We start from the raw sequence: 6,732 nt of genomic DNA, 5'->3' as shown, positions 1-6,732 counted from the left end.
GCTTGTGTTTCCTCTCTCGCTGTGTGTCTCTCTCTGTCAAATAAATAAATAAAATCTTTAAAAATAAATAAACAAATAAAATAAAATAAACTGTTTCCTGAATGGGGTTTGTGCAGTGTGATCCTCTGGGTTAGACCGGGGGGGTGGGGCGGGTCTGGAAGAAGACCACAGAGGCCAGATGCCCTTCTCGTCCAGTCCTCTCAGGGGCCCCTGCTGTCCACACAGCTGATGGGTCAATGGCCACGGAACTGTTTGCACACCGGGCGTGTCCATCAGAGCCAGAGCCGCGACCAGATCCACCGGCATGTTTGTGACTCGGGGGTGCAAGGCTGAGCCTGCTGTGAAATCGATCACCCCTCTAACTGTTGGCGGTGATTGCCTTTTTGTTTTTAAGGTTTTTTTTTTTTTTAAGTCTACGCCCAATGAGGGTCTCAAACTCATGAGCCCGAGATCAAGAGTCGCATGCTCCGTGGACTGAGCTGGCCGGGCACCCCCTTGATTGTCTTCTTCTTCTTCTGGTGAAATTCACATAAAATCAGGCATTTTCAATGATACAGTTCAATAGCTTCGAGTGCATGCACAGAGCTGTGCAGCCACCAGCTCCCCAGTTCCAGAACATTCCATGGTCCCTGAAACATCAAGTCCCCATCAGCTGTCACTCCCCAACCCTCTCCCCAGCCCCCGCTCCCACGGGCCCCCTTCCCGTCCGCGGACGAGCCTGTTCTGGACGTGTCACCCACGTGGACTCACACCCCGTGTGGCCTTCCGTGTCTGGTTCCCTCCCTGAGCATCGTGGGCTCGGGGTCTGTCCCCAGGGCAGCGCGTGTGGGCGCCTGGCTCCTGTCCGTGGCTGAGGGACGCTCCCGTGTGTGGTGGCCGAGTTGTGTGTATCATCTGTTTGCACTTCTTGGCTATTATGAACCATGCCACCAAGAAGTGTTTTGTTTTCTTTAAACATTTTTACTATAAAGTCCTCACCGTACCCCACGCCCTGCTCAAGGGGCTCTTGCCAAATTCTCACAAAAACCCTCCAAGGGAGGTACTACGGTTATCCCCATTTTATAGATGGGGAAAGTGAGGCACGGAGCGATTAAATAGCCACTGGGCGCAGAGCCAAGATCTGAACCCCGGAAGTCTTATCTCTGGTGCTCTACAGCTAAAGCTCCCCTCTGCCCGTGGGGCAGAAGATGACCAGCAGAGGTGGATGAACCTAGACCAGCTCTAATACCTGCCCCCCAGATTCTCACCTGTTAGAACCCAGATTGCCCTGCAGATTCTGATGGGGACGTCTGACTTAGGGCTGGGGATTCTGGCTTCGTCCCAAGCCCCGGGGGGGGGGAGAGGGGGTTCCATGAAGTTCTCCAAATGCCCCTGACAGCCCTCATCCCTCGGGAGTCTAGCCCCTGTGGTGCATGTGGGACCTGGATGTGAGTCAGCCAGGCCCCAGCTGCCCCGGAGTTTCCCTTCAGGGCAGGGCAGATCCAAGGTGAAGGTTCCGGAAGTCCCAGGACAGGTGACATCAGAGCCCAGGGCTGGCTGCTAAGCAGGGAGGACCGGCAGGGTGGGGCGGGGGCGGGGGTTTCATCTAGCTGCTCAGACCCTCAGTGGGCAGGGTGTCCTAGTGTCCATACTGTGGCTGGGAGCATCACCGGGCATACCCTGCTCTCTGCTCCCCCAGGTGCTTGACAAATGCATCACCACCTTCCTCCCCGCCCACCCCCCCCACCTTGTAGCCCAACCCGCTTCCCTCCTGCACTCACCTGCAGCCCCTCCTAGGCCCGCCCTGCCCCAGCGGCATCTCTGGGGGGCTCCACAGGCTCCATGGCTCCCCATTGCTCCGGGGATAACGCCAAGCCAAGTCCGCCTCTGACTTGGGGTTGGGGGTGAGTACCGGGTGAGGACCCCCAATTTTTCTCCAGCTCAAGCCTGGCTCACTGCAGTCCCTTGACAGAAAGAAATTCAAAGTTCAGCTCCTTTGTTTGGCTTCGGGGCAGCAGCTGAGCCTCCTCAGACCTCTGTCTTGCCACCAGATGAGCTTGAGATGTGGCCGCTCTGTCCCACCCCATCCAGCACATGCAGGCTGATGGAGCAAACTCCAGCCCCCTCCCCCGCTCCAGACCGCACCACTCCATTGCTCCACAACCTTCAGTGGCTTCCCTCTGCCCCCAGGATAAGGGCCTCGCCCTAGCTTTGCAGGTCCCCCATCAGCCCAGTCCCCCCTTCCCAGGCTCACTGTCCTTGCTACCCTGGCCCCCTGTGCATGCTCTGCCCTCTCCCTGATAGTCCTTTCCCCATGGAGTGGACTACTGATCTTCCTTCTCTTTCCTGCCTGTTCCACAACCTGGCAACCTGGGGGGGCGCGGGGAGTGCTTGCTCAGGGATCACATTTAATCCCTGCAGCCGGGGTGTCCCAGCCCCAGTGCAGAGGTGGGAAATCCTGTCTGGGGCAGACCTCAAACCCACTGGACAGGTTTGCTGTTCCCTGCAGTGTCGTGGCTCAGAGGCCGCCCTGGTTGGGCCGGGCAAGATCCTCTTCTGGGCTCAGGCAGGGCCAGGACGGGGACAAGGGAGCCATGGGGCCCTGGAGCCAGCCGGCCAGAGCTGCCTGAGGACACGTGGGGCAGGTGGTCGGTGGGCCTGGCTGCAGGGAGGGGGCTGGACAGGGTGGGGTCAGCTGGGGAAGGCAGCTAGGCAAGCAGGAGGCAGAGATAGAAGGTAGGACAGATGGAGAAACCTGGGGACAGAGACAGAAAGTGATGGAGCAGGAGGTACAGACATGGTTCCTGCCCCTGCCTCAGTTTCCCTTTCTACACCATGGGAAGGGCTGGAGAGAAAAGAGGGGCACAGGAGAAGGTATGGGAAGAGGTGAGGCGGGAGCAGAGTTGCAGGGGCTGGGGGGCAGCCAGGGGAAGCGGGTACAGAAAGGAGAAGTGGTGAGGGACCCAGAGCTGGGAGGCGGGCAGGGAGGTGCTCCCACTGCTGGGGAAAGCCGGGGCTTTCCAGAATGTGGAGAAACAGGAAGCAGCTCCATCCCTGCCCCCACTCACAGGGCAGCGCCAGGCTGGGCCCACCTGCCCCACCTCACCTGCCCAGGTCGGAGGGTCTCTGCTGGAACCGGCAGGCGGCCCCCACTCCTCCTCCCTGGGTGAGCCCTCCGCCTACCTCAGTCTCCCAGACTGTAGGATGGGCATAGCCCTGGAGTCCTTCCCAGGAGGGAAACTGAGGTTAGGGGTCTCCTCAGTCTTTCCCCAGATAGCGAAACTGAGTGGTAGCCCAAGATTCTCCCCCTCGACCCACAGGGAAGCCCCCAGGGGGCCTGACATTTGGGTCTGCCTGAAGTTTTCTGCTGTTCGAAACGATTACAAGAGTCAACGCGCACAGTAAGCACACCTGTGCGTCTCCCCGTGCTCGGTCCCATGGCCATGCCCTTTTGGCAAGTGAGAGCACTGAGGTGCAGAGATGGGCCCTGGCCTGGCTCTGGGACCCCATTTCTGCCTGTGGTCTCCCCACATTGGGTTGCCCGATCTCACCAAGAAAAACACAGGACTTCCAGTTAGATGTGGATTTTAAATACACAGACACTACTCCTTTAGTGTAAGTAAACCCCAAATCTCACCTGGGACATACTTAAACACTAAAATATTGTTCTTTGTGTACCTGGAATTCGAAAATAACTGGGTGCCCTGCACTTTACCTGGTGGTCCTACTTCCTCAAGCCTGGTCAAAATGCCTGGGGGAGGTTTAGGGGATCCCTGCGTGGGACCAGGACAGAGGGAGGGCTCGGGGGAGGCTCTCGCGACCCTCCGCCAGACAGACCTCCGGCCTTCCGTGAGCCTGGTCCCCAGCAGAGGAGGGGACGTGGGGCACATCTGGCCAGCAGGGCATGTCCCCACCCTCAAAGGGAGTCCTTCTGCAGCCTGAGCCAGAGAGCTGGGGCTGTCCAGGGCCCCCATCCCTGCCTTTCATCACCTTATAAAAAAATCCCTCCTCTCCGGACCTCCAGCCTCAGCCTTCTTCATGATTATCATCTCATTCAACACTCACTTAGGTGACTCTGTGGACTTTTCTGAGGAAAGATCCAGAAGTTCATCTGGAAATATTCATAAGAGCCAGATACTAGGTGCTGTTTGTTTTGCTATCTCAATAACCTAGAAGGTAGCTACTATTACTATACCCACCCCCATTTTACAGGTGGGGAAAGGGAGGCACAGAGAGGTTAAGTAACTTTCCCGGAGTCACACAGCACATCAGCCAAGCTGCTCCCTAGGCTGGGCCTCCAGCTCTGGAGCTGTGTCCCTTCTGCTCTCCCAGGCCGCCTCTTGTAATTCCCTGGAAATCCCCGAATCTGACTAATTCCCTAGACATCCCCAGACTTGGCAGATTGCTCCCTGTTGAGATGGCTGGACCCACCCCGGCTTGGGCAAACTGCCCCCATTTCAGGCAAAATTACCCATAGAGACCTTGTGGTTTCTCTAGGTGGACGTGGCAGAGGTCGAGTCCATGCCTCCCTGCGGCTCGCTCCGTGACCCTATGCCAGCTACTCAACAACTCTGCACTGCCGTTCGCCCACCAGCCAAACACAGGTAATAGCAGTCCCCACCTGGGAAGGTCACGGTGGGAACAGGGCTGGCTTCGTGGGTGTGTGACTCAGGGCCTCGCCCAGGCCCCGCACCCAGGGGCTCTGCTGTCGCCATATTGACATTCTGAATACTTTTTGAATGAGGGGCTCTCCGTCTTCATTTCTCCCTGGGCGCCACAAGTTACGTGGCTTGTCTTCTGTGAGAGGAAATGGGAAAATGCTGCCGGAAGCCATCTATCCCCCATGTCAGCTTATTCGTGCTTTTGAATCTTAACTGTATTGCTCAATATGGTTTATTTTCATTAGCTATGAAAAATAGTTTCAAAGTCAAGGCTAGAGCCCAAATTGCCAAAAACTACAGATACCGAAGCAAAGCTCATTCTGAATAAATCATTTCTCCTCTCTGGGCCTCAGTTTCCCCATCTGCTCCCTTGTGCTTGCAGGTTTGGCTACAGGGAGTCCCTGGCTTGGCTTTTGTGGGGCAAACAGGTTTTAAACATACTCATCTCCTTTACATACCCTTACAGGTCTGTGAACTGCTTTTATTTGCCTGGACTGTCCCTCCTACACGTGTCTATCTGGCAAACTCCTACTTGAACTTCAAAGCCCCAGCTTCAATACCCACCTCCTCTATAATTCGTTAGGTAGAGATTTCACCCCTCCCTGAGCCCCAGGCCTGATCTTGCAGATGGGAATGCCTACTCCTGGCTCTGTCTCCCCTAGACTGGGAGCTTCCTGAGGGCAGGCCTGAGAACTGAGCCCTCTGGGGCCCCAGCTTTGTCCAGCCCAAGGCCAGGCTCAGAGTTCACTGAATAAGCAAACAAGCACATGGAGAGGTAACCTCTCGTTTCAGGGGGCTGGTGGTGAGGTGGGGAAATGGTCACAGTGCTTTCACTACTGAAAACCCAGAGAGGGAAGGGGTGGTGCCTCCCAGACTGAATCTGCCTGAACGGGCCTGGCCTACCCCACGGTGGATCCAATGGGTTCAGGTCACAGGAAATCTACTGTCTGTGCCAAACAGCAGTCCCACCCTCTTCCTGGCAGTGAGGCAAATCCCCGCCTCATTTGCATCAGGCCCTGGGAAGCCCTAATGGGGAGGGAGCCAGCTGGGGAGCAACCCAATCCCCCTGGCCCGGCCTGAGAGGAAACCCCTCTCTCTTGGGCTGGCTCTGGGGCCTCACCAGACGCCCCCTCCCATGCGCTGGGTTCCATGTTAAGGGGACCCCTAGATCCCAGAACTCCTACTGGGGTGGAGACAGATTAACAGACAACTATTGGTGGAGAGGCAATTAAGGGAGAGAGCACGACGGGGCGGGGCCGTTTCAGAGGGTTTCGAGAGAGTATCTGAGTAGGTGGGCTTCAGAGCTAAGATCTGGGTTATACGAGAACCCCAGCGGCTTAAAGGTCAGACGTGAGAGTGCACGGGTGGGGTGGGCCTGGAGGTGGGACAGATTCAACTCGATCTTCACGTTGGCAGAGGAGGAAATTGAGGCTCGCAAGTAAGCTACGTGCCAGGGTCCCAAAAGAAACAGGCGGGGGTGGGATGCGAACCCGCGAACAACTGAGCCCCAGCCCCTCGGGAGGGTGTCAGGCCCCCGCCCCGCCCACCAGAGGCCCCGCCCCGCGGCATGACCGGAAGTGAGCGGGGCCCCCAAGATGGCGCCCGAAACCCGGAAGTGAGCGCGGCTGAGGCGAAGCTCGGAGAGACGGAGGCGCCGCGGGCTCCGCGCCCGGCCGGACCCAGGTCGGAGGTGAGGCGCGTCCGGCCCGACGCTCGCTGCGACTCCGCCGCCCCCGCCCGGCCCGAGCCGCGCGCCCCGGCCCGCTCGGGCCCGGCCCGCCGCGGCCGCCCGCGCCCCGGGCCGGGGGGTGCCGGGGTTCCGGGGCCGCGGGCGGAGGGAGCGCGGCGGCGTGTCCCCGCCTTCCCCGGCGACCCCCCGACCCCGCCCTCCGCCGCGAGCCTTGACCCCGCCCTCCTGTGCGACCCCCCCTCCCCGACCCCGCCCTCCGCCGTAAGCCCCGTGCGCGAGCTGGGCTGGGAGCCCCGAGCTCGCCCTCCTCGGCGACCCCCGCCCGACCCTCCTCCCCGGGAACCCCGAGCCCACCCTCCGCGGCGCCTTCCCACCCCTTCCTTCCTCCGCCTTCCGTAACCC

At 59.0% G+C, this 6,732-nt stretch overlaps 1 protein-coding gene across 1 annotated transcript in view; it reads left to right on the top strand.

Moving 5' to 3' along the window:
- The first annotated feature begins 6,208 nt into the window (after positions 1–6,208).
- The window catches only part of SBNO2 (strawberry notch homolog 2), a 32,414-nt gene continuing 31,890 nt past the window's right edge, over positions 6,209–6,732 (top strand). The window contains exon 1 of the mRNA XM_081804135.1: positions 6,209–6,330. The gene's annotated coding sequence lies outside the window, so the exon portion shown is untranslated. The remainder of the gene's footprint in view (positions 6,331–6,732) is intronic.

Source organism: Leptonychotes weddellii, chromosome 1, assembly GCF_054177405.1.
Source record: "Leptonychotes weddellii isolate Sample4059 chromosome 1, ASM5417740v2, whole genome shotgun sequence".
NCBI lineage: Eukaryota > Metazoa > Chordata > Mammalia > Carnivora > Phocidae > Leptonychotes > Leptonychotes weddellii.
The sequence above is the reverse complement of the archived record's forward strand: the minus strand, read 5'-3'. Positions and strand labels throughout refer to the sequence as shown.